Source organism: Orcinus orca, chromosome X (genome assembly GCF_937001465.1).
Source record: "Orcinus orca chromosome X, mOrcOrc1.1, whole genome shotgun sequence".
Classification (NCBI taxonomy): Eukaryota; Metazoa; Chordata; class Mammalia; order Artiodactyla; family Delphinidae; genus Orcinus; species Orcinus orca.
The window spans coordinates 56,749,441-56,771,557 of NC_064580.1; the positions used below are offsets into that span (position 1 = coordinate 56,749,441).

The 22,117-nt window shown below is 37.4% G+C and overlaps 1 protein-coding gene across 1 annotated transcript in view; it reads right to left on the reverse strand.

The window, feature by feature from the left end:
* Positions 1-1,575: 1,575 nt before the first annotated feature.
* Positions 1,576-22,117, reverse strand: part of LOC117198052 (dedicator of cytokinesis protein 11-like) — a 130,666-nt gene continuing 110,124 nt past the window's right edge. Inside the window, exon 20 of the mRNA XM_049704604.1 lies at positions 1,576-1,816. The gene's annotated coding sequence lies outside the window, so the exon portion shown is untranslated. The remainder of the gene's footprint in view (positions 1,817-22,117) is intronic.

The following is a 22,117-nucleotide window of genomic DNA, read 5'->3' on the forward strand; positions in this document are numbered from 1 at the left end:
TGCTTTTAATAATTATTCTTTGTTTTCAATTTTTGTCAATTTGATTACTGTGTGTCTCGGCAAGTTTACCCTTGGGTTTAGCCTGCCTGAGACTCTCTGAACTTCCTGGACTTAGGTCATTATTTCCTTTCCCATGTTAGGGAAATTTTCCACTATAATCACTTCTAATATTTCCTCAGGTCCTTTCTCTCTCTCTTCTCCTTCTGGGACCCCTATTATGTGAATGTTGGTGCATTTAATGTTGTCCCAGAGGTCTCTTACACTACCTTCTTTTCTTTTGCTTATTTTTTTCTTTATTCTGTTCCATGGCAGTGAATTCCACCATACTGTCTTCCAGGGCACTTATCTGTTCTTCTGCCTCAGTTATTCTGGTATTGATTACTTCCAGTGTATTTTTCATTTCAGTTATTGTATTGTTTATCTCTGTTTGTTTGTTCATTAATTCTTCTAGGTGTTTGTTCTTTAATTCTTCTAGGTCTTTGTTAAACATTTCTTGCATCTTCTTGATCTTTGCCTCCATTCTTTTTCCAACATCCTGTATCATCTTCACTATCATTATTATGAATTATTTTTCTGGAAGGTTGCCTATCTCCACTTCCTTTAATTGTTTTTCTGGTGTTTTATATTCTTCCTTCATCCTTCTCTGCCTTTTCATTTTTCTAGCTTTCTGTGAATGTGGTTTTCATTCCACAGGCTGCAAGATTGTAGTTCTTCTTGTTTCTGCTGTCTGCTATCTTGTGGATGAAGCTATCTAAGAGACTTGTACAAGCTTCCTGATGGGAGGATCTGGTGGTGTGTAGAGCTGGTTGTTGCTCTGGTGGGCAGAGCTCAGTAAAACTTTAATCCACTTGTCTGCTGATGGGTGGGTCTGAGTTCCCTCCCTGTTGGTTGTTTGGCCTGATGTGACCCAGCACTGGAGACTACTGGCTCTTTGGTGGGGCTAATGGTGGCATCTGGGAGGGCTCAGGCCAAGGAGTACTTCCCAGAACTTCTGCTGCCAGTGTCTTTTTTCCCATGGTGAGCCACAGACACCTGCCTCTGCAGGAGACCCTCCAACACTAGCAGGTATGTCTGATTCAGTCTCCTATGGGGTCACTTCTCCTTCCCCTTGGTTCCTGATGCACACCCTAATTTGTGTGTCCCCTCCAAGTGTGGAGTCTCTGTTTCCATTAGTCCTGTTGAAGTCCTGTAATCAAATCCTGTTAGCCTTCAAGGCCTGATTCTCTGGGAATTCCTCCTCCCATTGCCAGACCCCCAGGTGGCGAAGCCTGATATGGTGCTCAGAACCTTTACTCCAGTGGGTGGACTTCTGTGGTATAATTGTTCTCCACTTTGTGAGTCACCCACTCAGCAGTTATGGGATTTGATTTTTTGTGATTGTGTGCCTCCTACCATCTCATTGTGGCTTCTCCTTTGTCTTTGGATGTGGGGTGGTTTTTTTCGTGAGTTCCAATGTCTTCCTGTTGATGATTGTTCAGCAGTTAGTTGTGATTCCAGTGCTCTCCCAAGAGGGCTAGACATTATATTGAGAAATGGAAAAGTCGATCCTCAAATTTATGTGACAATTTTGAAAAAGAAGAACAAAACTGGAGGACTCACATTTCCCAATTTTGAAACTTAATGCAAAGACACTGTAATCAAAACAAAGCAGTACCAACATGAGGATAGACATATAGAACAATGGAATATAATTGAGAGTCCAGAAATAAATTCATACATTTATGGCCAGTTGATTTTTGAAAAATGTGCCAATTCCACTCACCAGAAAAAGAATAGTCTCTTCAACAAATGGTAAATGGGATGACTGGATATCAACCTGCAAACCAAAATGAAGTTGGACCACTTCTTTACACCATATAAAAAATAACTCAAAATGGATCAAGGACACAAATATAGGAACAAAAATCATAAAACTCCTAGAAGAAAGCATAGGTCAAATCAACATGACCTTGGATTTTTCAACAGTTTCTTAGCTATGACACCAAAAGCATGAACAACAAAAGAAAAAAAATTTATATAAATTGGATCTTGTCAACATTAGAAAATTTTGTGCATCAAAGTACATGATCAAGAATGTGAAAAGACAACATACAGAATGTGAGAAAAAGTTTGTAAACCATATATGTAATGAGTCTAATATTCAGAATATATAAAGAACTCTTAACAACACAAAAACAAAAAGACAACCCAGTTAAAAATGAGCAAGTCCAAATTACATATTTGGACTTGTCCAAATTACATATACAATGGCCAAAATTACATATTTGTAATTTGTCCAAATTACATATACAATGGCCAAAATTACATATACAATGTAATTTGTCCAAATTACATATACAATGGCCAAAAAAAAACCCCCAAACCTGAAAACATACTCAATATCATTGGTTATTTGGGAAATCCAAATCCAAACCGCAATGAAGTGCCACTTTTCACACATTAGGATGGCTATAATTTTTAAAAATGGAAAATAATAAGTATTGGAAAGGATGGAGGAATTGGAAGCCTCATACATTGTTGGTGGGAATGTAAAATGGTTCAGATTCTGTGGGAAACAGTTTTGCATTTCCTCAAAAAGATAAACATAAAATTATCATAAGACCCAGAAATTCCACTCCTTACGTATGTATATACCCAAAATAATGGGAAAGAAGTACTAAAACAAGTACATGTACGCTCTTGTTCATAAGCAGCACTATACACAATAGTCAAAGTCTGGAAACAGCTCAAATGTCTATTAAAGGATAAATGGATAAATTGTGGTATGTGTGTATAATGGAAAATTATTTACTCATTAAAATAATATAGCACTAATACATGCTACAAGATGAATGAATCTCCAAAAACATGATGTGAAGTGAAAGACAAATATAAAAGGTTACATATTGTATGATTCTGCTTATATGGGATATCCAGATAGGTACTTCTATAAAAGTAGAACACAGACTGGCGTTTTCTGGGGACCAGGGTAAAGGGGAGACAGGAAGAAACTGTTTAAATTGTGTAGAATTTTACCTTGGAGTGATGGAAATACTTTGGAACTAGATAAAAGTGGTGGTTTTACAGACAACGGACTAAATGCAACAGAAATATTAATTTTAATTTATGTGGATTTTACTTCAATAATTTGTAACATATAAAAACATATAATAAAACTGCGAGGAGCTTCAAGATGGTGGAAGAGTAAGACGTGGAGACCACCTTCCTCCACACAAATACATCAAAAATACATCTACATGTGGAACAACTCCTGCAGAACACCTACTGAACACCGGCAGAAGACCTCAGACCTCCCAAAAGGCAAGAAACTCCCCATGCACCTGGGTAGGGCAAAAGAAAAAAGAGAGACAAAAGAATAGGGATGGGACTGCACCAGTGGGAGGGAGCAGTGAAGAAGGAAAGGTTTCCACACACTAGGAAGCCGCTTCGTGGGCGGAGACTGCTGGTGGTGGAGGGGAGAAGCTTCAGAGCCATGGAGGAGAGTGTAGCAACAGGGGTGCAGAGGGCAAAGCGGAGAGATTCCCACACAGAGGATCGGAGCCAACGAGCACTCACCAGCCTGAGAGGCTTGTCTGCTAATCCGCCGGGAGGGGTGGGGGCTGGGAGTTGAGGCTCGGGCTTCGGAGGTCGGATCCCTGGGAGAGGACTGGGGTAGGCTGCGTGAACACAGTCTGAATGGGGCTAGTGCGCCAAATCTAGCTGGGAGGGAGTCCAGGAAAAAGTCTGGAGCTGCTGAAGACGCAAAAGACTTCGTCTTGCCTCTTTGCTTTGAGGTGCACGGGGAGAAGGGATTAAGAGCGCTGCGTAAAGGAGCTCCAGAGACGGGCGTGAGCCGCGGCTATCAACATGGACCCCAGAGACGCTAAGGCTGCTGCTGCAGTCACCACGGAGGCTATGTGCAAGCACAAGTCATATCCACACCTCCCCTCCTGAGAGCCTGAGCAGCCCACCACTGCCAGGGTCCCGAGATCCAGGGACAAATTCCCCGGAAAAATACATGGTGTGCCTCAGGCTGTTGCAACGTCACGGCCTCTGCAACCGCAGGCTCACCCTGCATTCCGTACTCCTCCCTCGCGGCGTCCTGAGTGAGCCAGAACCACCTAATCAGCTGCTCCTTTAACCTCGCCCTGTCTGAGGGAAGAAGAGACGCCCTCAAGCGACCTGCAAGCAGAGGCAGGGCCAAATCCAAAGCTGAAGCACAGGAGCTGTGAGAACAAAGAAGAAAAAGGGGAATCTCTCCCGGCCGCTTCAGCAGCAGCGGATTAAATCTCCACAATCAACTTGATGTACCCTGCATCTGTGGAGTTCCTGAATAGACAACAGATCATCCCAAATTGAAGAGGTGGACTTTGGGAGAAAGGACATATGTATTTTTTTCTCTTTTTCTCTTTTTGTCAGTGTGTATGTGGATGCTTCTGTGTGTGATTTTGTCTGTACAGCTTTGCTTCTACCATTTCTCCTAGGGTTCTGTCTGTCCGTTTTTGTTTGTTTCTTTTTTTTAATACTTAAAATTTTTTAATAATTATTTTTTAATTTTTATTTAAATAATATTGTTTTAGTTTATCTTCTTCTTTCTTTCTTTCTTTTTTCTCCCTTTTATTCTGAGCTGTGGGGATGACAGGCTCTTGGTGCTCCAGCGAGGTGTCAAGGCTGTGCCTCTGAGGTGGGAGAGTAAAGTTCAGGACACTGGTCCACAAGAGGCCTCCCAGCTCCATGTAATATCAAATGGTGAAAATCTCCCAGAGATCTCCATCTCAATGACAAGTCCCAGCTCCACTCAATGGCCAGCAAGCTACAGTGCTGGACACCCTATGCCAAACAACAAGCAAGACAGGAACACAACCCCATGGGTTAGCAGAGAGGCTGCCTAAAATCATAATAAGGTGACAAACACCCCAAAACACACAAGCAGATGTTGACCTACCTACCAGAAAGACAAGATCCAGCCTTATCCACCAGAACACAGGCACTAATCCCCTCCACCAGAAAGCCTACAAAACCCACTGAAACAAACTTAGCCACTGGGGACAGACACCAAAAATAACGAGAACTATGAACCTGTAGTCTGTGAAAAGGAGACCCCCAAAACAGTAAGTTAAACAAAATGAGAAGACAGGGAAACACAAAGCAGATGAAGGCAAAAACCCATGGGACATAAAAAATGAAGAGAAAATAGGCAGTCTACCTGAAAAAGAATTCAGAATAATCATAGTAAAGAAGATCCAAAACCTTGGAAATAGAATGGAGAGAATACAAGAAACGTTTAACAAGGACCTAGAACTAAAGAGCAAACAAACAGTGATGAACACCATAATAATTGAAATTTAAAATTCTCTAGAAGGATTCAATAGCAGAATAAACGAGGCAGAAGAATGGATAAGTGACCTGGAAGATAAAATAGTGGAAATAACTATTGCAGATCAGAATAAAGAAAAAAGAATGAAAAGAATTGAAGACAGTCTCAGAGATCTCTGGGAAAACATTAAACGCACCAACATGCGAATTACAGGGGTCCCAGAAGAAGAAGGGAAAAAGGGACTGAGAAAATATTTGAAGGGATTATAGTTGAAAACTTCCCTAATATGGGAAAGGAAATAGTAAATCAAGTACAGGAAGTGCAGAGACTCCCATACAGGATGAATCCAAGGAGAAATACGCCAAGACACTTATTAATCAAACTATCAAAAATTAAATACCAAGAAAAATATTAAAAGCAGCAAGGGAAAAATAACACACAAGGGAACCCCCATAAGGTTAGCAGCTGGTCTTTCAGCAGAAACTCTGCAAGCCAGAAGGGAGTGGCAGCACATATTTAAAGTGATGAAGGAGAAAAATCTACAACCAAGATTACTCTACCCAGCAAGGATCTCATTCAGATTTGATGGAGGAACTAAAACCCTTCCCAACAAGCAAAAGCTAAGAGAATTCAGCACCACCAAACCAGTTTTACAACAAGTGCTAAAGGAACTTCTCTAGGCAGGAAACACAAGAGAAGGAAAAGACTTACAATAACAAACCCAAAACAATTAAGAAAATGGTAATACGCACATGCATATTGATTATTGCCTTAAATGTAAATGGATTAAATGCACCAACCAAAACGATAGACTGGCTGAATGGAAACAAAAGCAAGACCCCTATACATGCTGTGTACAAGAGACCCACTTCAGATCTAGGGACACATACACACTGAAAGTGAGGGGATGGAAAATTATATATCCATGCAAATGGAAATCAAAAGAATGCTGGAGAAGCAATTCTCATATCAGAAAAAAAAAGACTTTAAAACAAAGACTATTACAAGAGACAAAGAAGGACACTACATAGTGATCAAGGGATCAATCCAAAAAGAAGATAAAACAATTGTAAATATTTATGCACCCAACATAGGAGCACATCAATACATAAGCAAATACTAACAGCCATAAAAGGGGAAATCGACAGTAACACAATCATAGTAGGTGACTTTAACACACCACTTTCACCAATGGACAGATCATCCAAAATGAAAATAAATAAGGAAACACAAGCTTTAAATGATAGATTAAACAAGATAGATTTCATTGATATTTATAGGACATTCCATCCAAAAACAGCAGAATACACTTTCTTCTCAATTGCTCATGGAGCATTCTCCAGGATAGATCATATCTTGAGTCACAAATCAAGTTTTGGTAAACTTAAGAAAACTGAAATCGTATCAAGTATCTTTTTCGACCACAAGACTATGAGAATAGGTATCAATAACAGGTAAAAATCTTAAAAAAAACAAACATACGGAGGTGGAAAAATAAAATACTTAATAATCAAGAGATCCCTGCAGAAATCAAAGCGCAAATCAAAAAGTAACTAGAAACAAATGACAATGAAAACACGAAGAACCAATCCTGTGGGATGCAGCAAAAGCAGTTCTAAGTCGAAATTTTATAGCTATAAAAACCTACCTTAATTAACAAGAAAGATTTCAAATAAACAACCTAACTTTACACCTAAATCAATTAGAGGAAGAAGAAGAAAAAATCCCCAAAGTTAACTGAAGGAAAGGAATCATAAAGATGAGATGAGAAATAAATGAAAAAGAAACGAAGGAAATGATATCAAAGATCAACAAAACTAAAAGCTGTTTCATTAAGAAGATAAACAAAATTGATAAACCATTAGACAAACTCATCAAGAAAAAATGGGAGAAGACTCAAATCACTAGAATTAGAAATGAAAAAGGAGAAGTAACAACTGACACTGCAGAAATACAAAGGAGCATGAGACATTACTACAAGCAATTCTATGCCAATAAAATGGACAACCTGGAAGAAATGGACAGATTCTTAGAAGTGCACAACCTTCCAAAACTGAATCAGGAAGAAAGAGAAAATATGAACAAATCAATCACAAGCACTGAAATTGAAACTCTGAATAAAAATCTCCCAAAAAACAAATCCCAGGACAAGATGTATTCACAGGCAAATTCTATCAAACATTTAGAGAACTAACAACTATCCTTGTCAAACTCTTCCAAAATATAGCAGAGGGAGAAACACTCCCAAACTCATTCCACGAGGCCACCATCACCCTGATAGCAAAACCAGAAAAAGATGTCACAAAGAAAGAAAACTACAGGCCAATATCACTGATGTACATAGATGCAAAAATCATCAACAAAATACTAGCAAACAGAATCCAAAACACATTAAAAGGATCATACACCGTGATCAGTTGTGGTTTACCCCATGAATGCAAGGAATCTTCAATATATGCAAATCAATCAATGTGACACACAATATTAACAAATTGAAGGAGAAAAACCATATGATCATCTCAATAGGTGCAGAGAAAGCTTTCGACAAAAGTCAACACGGATTTATGATAAAAATCCTACAGAAAATAGGCATAGAGGAAACTTTCCTCAACATAATAAAGGCCATATATGACAAACCCACAGCCAACATCGTCCTCAATGGTGAAAAACTGAAAGCATTTCCACTAGGATCAGGAACAAGACAAGGTTGCCCACTCTCATCACTCTTATTCAACATAGTTTTGGAAGTTTTAGCCACAGCAATCTGAGAAGAAAAGGAAATAAAAGGAATCCAGCTCGGAAAAGAAGAAGTAAAGATGTCACTGTTTGCACATGACATGATACTATATACATGGAGAATCCTAAAAATGCTACCAGAAAACTACTAGAGCTAATGAATGAATTGATAAATAGCAGTATACAAAATTAATGCACAGAAATCTCTTGCATTCCTATACACTAATGATGAAAAATCAGAGAGTGAAATTAAGAAAACACTCCCATTTACCACTGCCACAAAAAGAATTATATACCTAGGAATAAACTATGTAAGGAGAAAAAAGACCTATATGCAGAAAAGTATAAGACACTGATGAAATAAATTAAAGATGATACAAATAGATGGAGAGATATACCATGTTCTTGGATTGGAAGAATCAACATTGTGAAAATGACTCTAGTACCCAAAGCAATCTACAGATTCAATGCAATTCCTATCAAAGTACCACTGGCATTTTTCACAAAAGCAGAACAAAAAATTTCACAATTTGTATGAGAACACAAAAGACCCCAAATACCCAAAAGCAGTCTTCAGAAAGAAAAACGGAGCTGTAGGAATCAGGCTCCCTGACTTCAGAGAATACCACAAAGCTAAAGTAATGAAGACAGTATGGTACTGGCACAAAAACAGAAATATAGATCAATGGAACAGGATAGAAAGCCCAGAGATAAACCCACACACATGTGGTCACCTTATCTTTGATAAAGGAGGCAAGAATACACAGTGGAGAAAAGACAGCCTCTTCAATAAGTGCTGCTGTGAAAACTAGACAGCTACATGTAAAATAATGAAATTAGACCACTCCCTACTACCACCGTACACACACAGAAAATAAAACTCATAATGGATTAAAGACCTAAATTTAAGGCCAGACAGTACACACGCTTAGAAGAAAACATAGGCAAACACTCTATGACATAAATCACAGCAAGATCCTTTTTGACCCACCTCCTAGAGAAATGGAAATGAAAACAAAAATAAACAAATGGGACCTAATGAAACTTAAAAGCGTCTGCACAGCAAAGGAATCCACAAGACGAAAAGACAACCCTCAGAATGGGAGAGAATATTTGCAAATGAAGCAACTGACAAAGGATTAATCTCCAAAATTTACAAGCAGCTCATGCAGGTCAATGTCAAAAAAATGAACAACCCAATCCAAAAATGGGCAGACGACCTAAATAGACATTTCTCCAAAGAGATATACAGATTGCCAACAAACACATGAAAGAATGCTCAACATCATTAATCATTAGAGAAATGCAAATCAAAACTACAATGAGATATCATCTCACACTGGTCAGAATGGCCATCATTAAAAAATCTATAAACAACCAATGCTGGAGAGGGTTTGGAGAAAAGGGAACCTTCTTGCGCTGTTGGTGGGAATGTAAATTGATACAGCCACTACGGAGAACAGTATGAATGTTCCTTAAAAATCTAAAACTAGAACTACCATATGACCCAGCAATCCCACTACTGGGTATATACCCTGAGAAAACTATAACTCAAAATTGTCATGTACCAAAATGTTCATTGCAGCTCTATTTACAATAGCCAGGAAGGACACGGAAGCAATCTAAGTGTCCATCAACAGGTGAATGGATGAAGAAGATGTGGCACATATATACAATGGAATATTATTCAGCCCTAAAAAGAAACGAAATTGAGTTTTTGTAGTGAGGTGGATAGACGTAGAGTCTGTCATACAGAGTGACGTAAGTCAGAAAGGGAAAAACAAATACTGTATGCTAACACATATATATGGAATCTAATACATATATATATGGTCATGAAAAACTAGGGGCAAGATGGGAATAAAGACACAGACGTACTGGAGAATGGACTTGAGGGTACGGGGAGGGGAAGGTAAGCTGTGACAAAGTGAGAGAGTGCCATGGACATATATACACTACCAAACGTACAATAGATAGCTAGTGGGAAGCAGCTACATAGCACAGGGAGATCAGCTCGGTGCTTTGTGACCACCTAGAGGGGTGGGATAGGGAGGGTGGGAGGGAGGGAGATGCAGGAGTGAGAGATATGGGGACATATGTATATGTATAACTGATTCACTTTGTTATAAAGCAGAAACTAGCACACCATTGTAAAGCAATTATACTCCAATAAAGATGTTTAAAAATAACACAAAAACCAGGTTATATCCTTTCTTCCTCCATGGTGAAAGCTTGCTGTTCCCTGAGGATATCACATGCTCTCCTCCTCTCTGTGGTAGATGATGCTTTTCACTCACAAACCAGAGAAACAGAATCCATGTTCTGCTTGCTCCCAATTGCTGTTTTCTTCTCTCATACACAGAATCTTCTTCTGAAGCTCACGCCCTTATCTTATAATACTGTTATAGAACTGTGTCATTTACCAACCTCCTATTTACTATCTTGCATTCATTGAGGAATTTGGCTTCTGGACTAGCTTATTTTCTGTTCCAAGTTTTGTCATTATCTTAACTCCCTTCAATTTTCATATTCATCCTCAATCCTGTACCCCCTGTTCCTTCTCCTTATTTCCAATTATCTTTTCTCATGGTCCTACCTTGAACTTTGTTATAAGCTGAAATTCTTTACCCTTGAAACAATAAAATTTAATCTACTACCATCTCTCCATCTCTTTCTTGGGGGAGACATTACTGCCCAGCAAGGTCTGGATATTCCACATCTGGAATGCAGCATGTGGGAAAGTTAGATGATTTCTAAAGATTTTAAGGAGGTCGGACACCTATTTTAGTGGCTGAAATTGTCCCATTGTTGTGTTCAAGGCCAGCCCATCCACTAGAAGTTTGGATGTCATCCTTTCCTTTCTCCTTGGAAAACTCAGTGGATTAATCATATTCTCTCCTGTATCTTCAACTTCATTTTTCTCTTGGCTGTTTTAAAGAATATAAACTTTCCCAAGACTCTTCCATTAAAAAAAAAAAAGGCCTCCCTCAATCTCATGAGCATCTTCAGCTATCATCTGATTTTCCTTTTCCAGAGTTATTACATTTACACCTTCCACTACCTCATTGCTCTATGTTCTATTATCTCAATCCTAATGTCAAATTTATATATTGCTGTATAATAAAATGTCCCAGAACTTAGTGAGTTAAAAAATAGTAATTTTATTATACTCATTATTGTGCATTTCAGCAATTAAGCTAAGGTCCACTGGACAATTCTACTCCAGAAAGCATTTACTGGGGTCATTAGGTGGCATTCAGCTGGTGGTTGGTCTGGTGTGGAGGATCCAAGACAGGTTCACACACATGCCTGCTGTCTTGGTGGGGATATCTGAAAAGTTGGCCTCAGTGGATTTCTATCACTTTTCATGTTGTCTCAGGCCCTCTGCATGTGGTACATCCCAAAGAGAGATCAGCCTTTTTCCATGGTGGCTTAGCATTCCAAAAGACAGACTGAGGAAGAAAGAAACTTCATGGCTTTCTATGACCTATGCTTCGAAATTAGGCAGCATCCAATTATACTGCATTCTATTTGTTAAACTGACTCACAAGGCCAACCCTGATGCAAGGAGAGGAAATTTCACAAGGGCATAATTACTGGGAGGTATGGTTAACTGAAGTCACATGTTTTAGTCTACTACACCCATACAACTCCTCAACCCACCGCAACCTGGCCTACATGGTCTACCACTCTACTGAAATTGCAATATTCAAGGTAAACAAAGTCTTCCTCCTAGTTGTTAAATCCAATAGATGTTTTTAAGTACTTTTTTTTTTTGGCTTGTTTTTCTGCTGAATTATACCCTACTGACAACTAAATCTTTCTTGAATTTTTCCTGTATTCCTTGTATTTATCCTGTATTCACCATCTATTCAACTGCCCAAGACAAAAAACTGAAATTCATACTTTTACCTTCTTTATTATTCCCTTTCATATGTCCTTAATCTCTGAACATTCAATTTGCTAAAAATATTTTTAATTTGTCTACTTTTCTCCAACCTAGATAGTAGATGTGATAAAGGACTCAGTGGGGAAATTACCCTGGCATTCTGGCTTGTAAGTTGTAAAGAATTTATAGTTTACTACAGTAAGCTCAAATACTTTTAGTAGAGGTTTCTAGGAGATATCAAAATAGGATATACTCAATGAGACAATCAAGTAGGTGGCAGTGGGATCAGGTCTGTCAAGAGTGAAGCTGTTAGCTCACAAGAAGTCCCAAGTTCCTGCTTACCCACCTTCTTACACTCCCAAACATGTCATCCTGAAACACTATCACACTGACCTTGTGTATTTGTAAAAATATCCATTGGCAAGCCATATATTCTGGATCTAACACCTAGGTACTGAGTATGTTTTCTTACAACATCACTGGAACTATTTGCTACATTGGTTATAAGTTAAATAACCATGACCAGGAAGGTTCTGGTTTCTGGTAAAGGCTAAGTATCTCCTTCCCTCAGACAACAGCTATGTATTTTGGGTAAAATATAAAAAACAAAAAATAAACAAACAACTACCTAAAGGCACTATCAAGCAACATAAAGCAGGCATAAACTAAAGGAAATTCTGAACTTGAAAGAAAGGAACAAAATTAGGTGATATTTCAATTTTTTAGAGCTTTTAGCCAGAGGGCAAGTCACAATAAGTTCCTTACTGAGTGTCTAAATCTGGTATAGAAAACCTTCAGTCTTACTGGCATGAAGAACCAGAGGACAGAGTTTCAGTTCACCTACAGCAGCTGGAAAGTATGGGTGTAAAATCCTGAAAAGGATCCAAAGAGTGAGAGCCCTAAATTTTGTGTATAAACTTTGTCCAAATCTCTGGCCAACTATAAATGCAGGAAGCATGCTCCAGGCAGTCTAGGTAAAGCTGAAAGAACTGAATAAATATTGTAAGTGCTGCCCACCTCAGAAGAGACAGTTTATATTTGAGTTCAGCCAAGTTAACTGCTTATGAAAACAAAACAAAACAATATTTTTCAAAGGAACAAAATGTAGTCCAAATTCTCTACAACACATCTTATACAAAGTCCATTTCAAACTAACATATATATGAAGAAAGGAGAAAATATGACCCATAATCAAAAAAAGTTGCTAAAAATGGACCCTGAGATGACACAGATGTTGGAACTAGTAACATTTTAAAACAGCTATGCCCAAAGATTTAAATAAAAATGTTTAAATTGAATAGTGACCAGGAAACTTATATGCACAAATACATTGCAACTATGTAAAAATGACCAGCTGATAGGTGGGAAATCAACTCCAGGTCTAAGAAAGACTGAGCATGACAATCATAGCTAGGAATTAAAGTACCTACTGACACTGTTAGTTCAAGGCCTTATTGTTTCTCGCATAGACTATACAGTGTCAAAAATAATGTTCCTGTTTTTGGCCACTACTGACTGTACCCTACTTCCCACACACACAAGCCCTAAATGCAACTTCAACATTGATTCCAGAATTACCTTTAAGAACACAGTATTATTTAGAATATTATTGATTGCAAGTGAACTAAAACACAACTTTAATTCAGGCAAAAAGAGGAATTTTTTAAAAGGTGACATAATTACAGGAAGGGGAAGAATGTAAGCGAGCCTCAAGTTCAAGTAAGACCAGAGACTTAAACACAAATAGATTTCTTTCTTTCTGTCTCTCATCCTTACCTGTTCATTTTATTCTCTTAGACCAATTTCCTCCCCGTGGCTATAAAAGAACTACCACATGTTCCTGAGCTATACATCTCCAAGTTTTGCCAGAAAAGTAGGACAGAATATTTTTACCCAGATTCAGTTAGAAATACTCTAGGGAAGAATTCTGATTTCCTGACCTAGGTGACATACACTTAACCTCAACCAATCAGATCAATGGTGACCAGGGAGAGGGATACTATGATTGGAAGTCTCTACTAGAACTCCATGATTGGAGGAGGGAAAAACAGCTCTCCTCAAAAACAAAAGGTATTATTACCAGAAGAAGAGAGAAATATACCCCCTCAAAAAAATGTTCATTCCAACAGATTTCCTCTACTCTATTCCAGTTGGTGACACCTATATCAGGATCATGGGGTTTCTCTTACAGTCGAGATTGCTCATTGTTCCCCAGTATGTGCACCATTCTTCTCCTTTTACTTCTTATTTTGCTGCTTGAAACATGAATATGATGGCTGGAGTTCTGTCTTGTACCATCATGTTGAGGTATACACCCTGGAGATGATAGAGCTAGTAGGAGCCCACCCATAAGCTTTAGGATAAAAGAGGAATATATTTATGTATTGTTACTTGGATCTCTGCTAACTCAAATTTGGACTTAATTCCAACTAAAACTCCCTTCAGTCCCCATACCTAACCAAGGCAAAGCAAATAAAGATTGAGAGTGGGTTGAACCAAAACACATGGAATTTAATCTAGGCTATTCCATGTACTAGTTTTTGACCCTCATCTTCTTTCTGTGCATTAATTTCCTGATGCTTAAAATGAGGGCTATACTCTTATCTATTTCATTGAGTGGTTATGAGGATTAAATGAGGTAATACCTGTAAGCATGTAGTAAATGTTCAATTAAGTATTAGCTACTTTTGATGCTTCCCAGTTTTACCCACTAAATAGATTGGAAGTCTTTGCTTTCCTCAACAACCCAACTGCTGCTCCACTCCACTCCAATGAGCTCTTTTCTCCAGTCCCACTCCCCCATAGCATCCTCTTCACTGTCTAAGGCTAACCTTTCTAAACCACCTCAAAGACTAGATCAACTGGTCTTTGAAGTCCCTCAAGTGCTCCTCATCACCTACATAATGAAGCCCTGGTGGCTTAGTCTGGTGTTCAAGGCTCTTTGGGATGAGTGCTCAACTGGCCATACTGGCCTCACCACATCCCACATCCTAGCGACACTTAACTAGTTGCCACTATCACAACTGCTACACACACACACACACACACACACACACACACATATACAGACACACACACACACACACACAAGTACCAACCTCTCCTATTCCCACTCTCTTGAAACTCTCCTCCCTTGGCTTTTGTGGCTCCACACTTTCTTACTTTTCTTTCAATACCTCTGGCTTTTCCCTCTCCATTGTTTTTACAGGATTCTCATTTTCTACCCTCTCTATAAGTTTCACAGTTCCCCTGGATCTCATCCTCAGGTCACTTCCATTTGCACTGCATGTCCTCTCCCTGAGAGATGATATCTGCTATCTAGCTTTTAACAACCACCTAAATGCTCATGACTCCTAGATCTATACTTTCACTTATAATCTCTTTCCTGATCATTGATCTCACACATCCCACTGGATAATGCCACATGAACATCACACACACTTCAAATTGACTTTGCTTTCCACACTCCAAACCTGCCTCTTCTTTTCATTCTGAATCTCTGTTAGTGGTACTATCATTATCCAAACTTGAATCCTGGAACTTTTCACTCTCACCCTGCATATCTAAGGAATTACTTACAAGTGCTATCAAAATCACCTTCTCAATAACTCCAATCTGTTTCCTCTCTATCCTCACTGCCTCTGATCTGGTTCTCGTCCCCATCCTCTCTATCTTGAATTCCTGAAGTAACTTCCTTCCAATTCTCCCTGCCTACAGTCAATAATGCCTCCAATCCATTTGGCAACTTGAGTACCTACCTACCTTGAAAAATCTTATATTATTACTGACATGCTTGAAACTATTCACTGTTTCCCATTGCCCAGTCAGACAAAATTATTCAGTTTCCTGTAGTTGTTAAATACTTGCTATGTGCCAGAGACTATGTTAGGTATTAAGGATAAAGTGTTGAACATGAGATGACAACTGCCTTTAAGGAATTTACTATATAGTTTAGAAGGAGAACACATAAACACATAATTATGATATAATGTAATAAGTTCTGTGATAGAAATACAGAACTTCAGGAGTGAAAAGTTGAGTCCACAGAGAGCAGGGGCTTTGACTTCTTAATCTTTGTATCCCCAAATCCTGCTTCAATGTCTGATGCAATATACATTTAAAAAATACTGAACAGACAATCCTCTCTGATTTTGTTTGTAAAATGGGGATGAAAACTTCTTCATCACATACCAAGTAAATGCAATGAATGGACTTTGCTCAAATCTTAATTTGAATCGACCAATTATAAATTATTTTTATAAGAAAACCAGGGCTTCCCTGGTGATGCAGTGGTTGAGAGTCTGCCTGCCAATCCAGGGGACATGGGTTCATGCCCCGGTCCGGGAAGATCCCACATGCCGCGGAGGGGCTGGGCCCGTGAGCCATGGCCGCTGAGCCTGTGCATCCAGAGCCTGTGCTCTGCAGCAGGAGAAGCCACAACAGTGAGAGGCCCGCATACCGCAAAAAAAAAAAAAAAAAAAACAGAGAAATCTACATAGTAATGGAACATTTAATGATTTAAGGAGTGTTGTTATGTTTTTAAGATGTGAAAATGATACTGTGGTTATGTTTTTCTGTTTGTTTGTTTTAAGTTCTTATCTCTTCTCTCTTAGAGAAGCATTTACAAATTAAATGATATAATGTCTGAAATTTGCCTCAAAATATTTCAGTGGTGGTGGGGTGTAGGGAGTGACGGTACAGATGAAACAAGATCAGCCATGCATTTGTTAATAATCACTGAAGCTGGATGATGGATTTGTTGGGGTAATTACATGAAATGATTTTATATAAAATGCTTGATATAGTGCCTACCTCTTCAAAAAATGTTAGTTTTGCTTCTCCCCTATCCTTTTTTCCCTCTACTCATGGTGGGGCATATCAAAGTTAACAGGAAGTCAGTGGAATTGGAATTAGATGTTCATTATCTGGTGAACTGTAAACATATTGAGCACATTTCTCTCTTCTGTCTGATTATGACAGAGTGGCTGGAGTGCCAGACAGCTTCCTGAGCAGCCTGAAGCAGGAATGTCAATTTCCAACAACAAAGGAAAGAAAAGGAAAAAGTCATGACTTAAAGCTCTAGGGAGAAGAGAGAGAAATCTTATAAACATTCTCTGGGCTGAAAGAAGCTGGCATATTCTAGTGTTTTCCTCTGCTGGTGACTCTCTTCTGCAATATTGCCACCTTGTGGCTATCAGCGTCACATTACCTGTTTCTGGATGCAAAGCTTGCTCTGAAAGCTCTGACTGTTCTATAAAATTTCTGAAAGTAAATGCCCTCTGTCAGTGAAAAGTTTCCTGATTCCTTCAAACAATATTCATATCCTCCCTCTTACCCTTTAAAGTGTCTTGTACTTGTGCTGGAAAAACTGAACAGCTACGTGTACAAGAATGAAATTAGAACATTCTCTAACACCATACATAAAAATAAAATAAAATAAAAATGTATTAAAGACCTAAATGTAAGACCTGATACTATAAACTACTAGAGGAAAACATAGGAAGATCCCTCTTTGACTTAAATTGCAACATTATTTTTTAGATCCATCTCCTAAAACAAAGTAAACAAACAAACAAAACCAAAATGGGACCTAATTAAACCTCAAAACTTTTGCACAGCAAAGGAAACCATAGACAAAATGAAAAGACAACCTACAGAATGGGAGAAAAATTTTGCAAATTATGCAATTGGCAAGGGCTTAATTTCCAAAATATAAAAACAGCTCATATAGCTCAATATCAAAAAAAAAAAACAACCCAATCAAAAAAATGGGTGGAAAATCTAAATAGACATTTCTTCAAAGAAGACACACAGATGGCTGAGAGGCACATGAAAAGATGCTTAACATCACTAATTGTCAGAGAAATGCAAATCAAAACAACAATGAGTTATCATCTCACACCAGTCAGAATGGCCATCATTAAAAAGTCTACAAATAATAAATGCTGGAGATGGTGTGGAGAAAAAGGAATCCTCCTACACTGTTGGTGGGAATGTAAATTGGTGCAGCCACTATGGAGAACAGTATGGAGATTCTTTAAAAACTAAAAACAGTTACCATATGATCCAGCAATCCTACTTGTGGACATATATATGGAGAAAACTCTAATTTGAAAAGATAAATGCACCCCAATGTTCATTGCAGCACTATTTACAGTAGTCAGGACGTGGAAGCAACCTAAGTGTCCATCGACAGAGGAATGGATAAAGAAGATGTGGTACATATATACAATGGACTATTAGCCTTAAAGAAGAACAAAATAAAGCCATTTGCAGCAACATGGATGGACCTACAGATTGTCATACTGAGTGAAGTAAGCCAGGCTAAGCAAGATAAATATCATATGATATAGCTTATCTGTGGAATCTTTAAAAAGTGTACAAATGAAATTATCTACAAAACAGAAATAAAGTTACAAATGTAGAATACAAACTTATGATTACCAGCGAGTAAGAGCGGGAGAGATAAATTGGAATATTGGGATTGACATATACACACTACTATATATAAAATAGATAAGTAATTAGGACCTACTGTATAGCACAGGGAACTCTACTCAATACTCTGTAGTGGCCTATATGGGAAAAGAGTCTCATAAAGAGTGGCTATATATATATGTATAACTGATTAACTTTGCTGTACACCTGAAATTAACACAATACTGTAAATAAACTATACTCCAATAAAAATTTAAGAAAAGAAATTATACATGACCCCAATGTTCATAGCAGCACTATTTACAATAGCCAAGATATGGAAGCAACCTAAATGTCCATTGATAGATGAATGGATAAAGAAAATGTGGTATATACATATACAATGCACTATTACTCAGCTATAGAAAAGAATTAAATGTCTATCTGCAACAACATGGATGGACTTAGAGGTTACCATATTTAGTGAAGTAAGTCAGAAAGATAAAGAGAAAGCTAGAAAAATTATATAAATGAACTTATTTAGAAATAGACTCACAGACATAGAAAACAAACCTATGGTTACCAAAGGGGATAGTGTGTATGGGGGGGGCAGAGATAAATTAAGAGTTTGGGATTAACATATACACACTACTGTATATAAGACAGATAAACAAAAAGACCTACTGTATAGCACAGGGAACTATATTCAATGAAAATAAAATAAAGTGCCTTGTACTCAGTATCTGCTGCAGCATCTATTACATTACAACTGTTTACCCATCCACATTCATCAATTCATTTAACAAACTTATTTTGTAAGTGTCTACTCTGGGACAGATACCAAGTTAAGCACTGGAGATAAACTGATAATTAAAGCTAGTTGAACAAAAACATGTAAACAGAATTTAAATAATGTAATATTTTTGAGTGTTTAGTAACTTTTCTAAATGTTTTACAATATATGCATTAACTCATTTACTTTTCACAACTTTATGACACTATTATTTTCTCCATTTTACAGATAAGGAGACAAAGGCACAGAGAGGTTACATAAATTGCCCAAGATCACACAGTAGTTTCAAGGTACAGAAATACAACTGATTTTTGCATGCTCACCTTGTATCCTTCAATTTTGCTGAATTTGTTTATTAGTTCTGATAGTGCTTTTGTGTGTATTATTTAGAATTTTCTATCTATAGAATTATGTCATCTGTTAATAGAGATAGTTTTACTTCTTTTCAACTTGGATACATTTTATTTCTCCTCTTTGCCCATTTGTTCTGGCTAGAACTTCCAGTATAATGTTGAACAACAGTGGTAAAAATGGGCACCCTTGTTCTTATCTTTGGGGGAAATACTTTTTTATCTTTTATCATTGAGTGAGATGTTAGTTGTGAAATTTTCATAATTAATATAATTAGAAATGAAAATGGGGACAATACTAATGGTTTTATAGAAATAAAAAGAATTATAAAAGAGCACCATGAACTATTGTTCACCAACAAATTGGAAAACCTAGATAAAATGGAAAAATTCTAAGAAACACACAATCTATAATATTTCACTTAATAAGGAATAGAAAATCTGAACAGACCTATACAAGTAAGGAGATTTAATCCATAATCAAAGAAAAACTTTCAACAAAGCAAAAGTTGGTGTCAAAATGCTCAAGTGGTGAATTCTATCAGACATTTTAAAAAGTTAACACCTATTCTTCTCAAACTCTTTCAAAATATTGAATATGGGGGAACATTTCCTAACTCATTCCATGATGCTAGTATTACACTGATATCAGAGCCAGACTAAAACACTACAAGAAAAGAAAACTATAGACCAATACCACTTATGTATATTGTTGAAAAAATCCTCAAAAATATTCTAGAAAACTGAATTCATCAACATATTAAAAGGATTATGCATCATGACTATGTAAGACTTATTCCTGGAATGAAAAGATGATTCAACACAATGAAAAAGGCAAATAAATTAGTATTATGATGAAGATATTTTCGATATCAGGGACCTCCTTGTGGATTCCTTAGGAGTCCAGAGACCATGTTGGAAAAGCTACAAGCATAACTCCTTTCCTGCCACATAGGTTATTACTTTAGACTTATTGAATTATCTAATTTAGATTTTTTAATACTGAGACTTTTATCTTAAATCACACTTGCTTGTACATACATAAGAAAATATTTTAAAAAGTAATTTACTAAGGTATTCCTAAAGCTTTCTTACATTAAGAGTTTGGCTCTTCTGAAATGTTTTTGAGTTCAATGTCAATGATGTTCATGATCTTGCACAGAGCATCATTCCATGGGGCATCAAAAGTATTTATGATGCAGAATTTTTTAAAAGAATACTACATTATCTTCTCTAGAATCTTCTTCCTACGTGCCAACACCCATTCTGCAAGTTTAGATGCTGATGCTTTCTTGTTCTTACTAGAGAGTGTCAACAGAAGATTTTCAGAAACTGTCGGCCCTTATACTACTTCTTTCAATAATCCTTAAATGATTTATTAATTGATATAAAGGAATTGCAGTTGTCCACTCATGCCAAAATATTTAAGAGACTCAGGCAATGAAAACTGCTATATCATGACCACGCCTGACCAACAGTGATTATAAGATGCCATCAATCATGACATAAATGCTGATTTCACATATTTCAAAATGTTTAAAAGCATGACTTAGAATTGATTAAATATAGTATTTTAAGCAACAAAATAGCAAGGTGCAGAACAGCGTGTAGAGTGTGTCTCCATTTGTTTGAAAATGTGGGTTTTATCCACAAATGTGCTTGCCTATGCATAGACAAGGTCTAGAACATACACTCTTGTGTTTTCATAACAGCAAATTGATTCCTCTGGAGAGGGTAACTGGTAGCTGAAGGGCAGAGGTGGAATGAAGATTTTATACTGTGTACCCCCATATACTGTTTAGATGTCTTACTATGTCCATCTATTAATTTTTCAATCATAAAAAGCTAGTCTAAATAAAAAATTACACATATTATTAAAACTCATTTTTGTCTTTTACATAGGACTTTCTTAATTACTTTGTGTTTCCTAGGAAGTTGAAACTTCTCCCAGTAAATCACTGAGTATTGTCCTTTACTTCTGACTCAGGCTTGCAGTTCCATTATCCATTTTTCTTACCACTGTCTCCTGTCTTTCTACTGTAATAAATTACCTCAAACTTAGAAACTTAAAATAACACAAATTTATTATCTAACAATTCTGGGGGTCAGAAGTCAAAAATAAATCTTCCTGCACTAAAATGAAAGTTTTAGCAGGGCTGCTTTCCTTACAACTGTCCTTGGGGAGTATCTGTTTCTTGCCTTTTCCAGTTTCTAGAAGCCTCCTACATTCTTTGATTTGTGGCCTTACTCTTCCATCTTCAAAATCAGCAACATCAAATCAACTAATTTCCATGCTGACATCTTTCTACTTCTGTCTTCCCTCCCTCTTCCACTTTTAAAGACTCCTGTGATTATGTTGGGTGCACCTGTATAATCCAGAATAATCTCCTTATTTTAAGGTCAGTAAATTAGCAACCTTAATTCCATCTGTAACCTTAATTACACTTTGCCATGTAACCTAATAAATCACAAGTTCTGGGGATTAAGAATATGCACATCTTTGGTGGACCATTATTCTCTCTACTACATGCTTATTTGGGTCTAACTCTGGAATTACCACTTCCTGATTCAGAGGTGATTGCCATTGGAGTCTTCTCTACTTGCATTCAAGTCACTCTGACTTTTCTCTGCTCCAA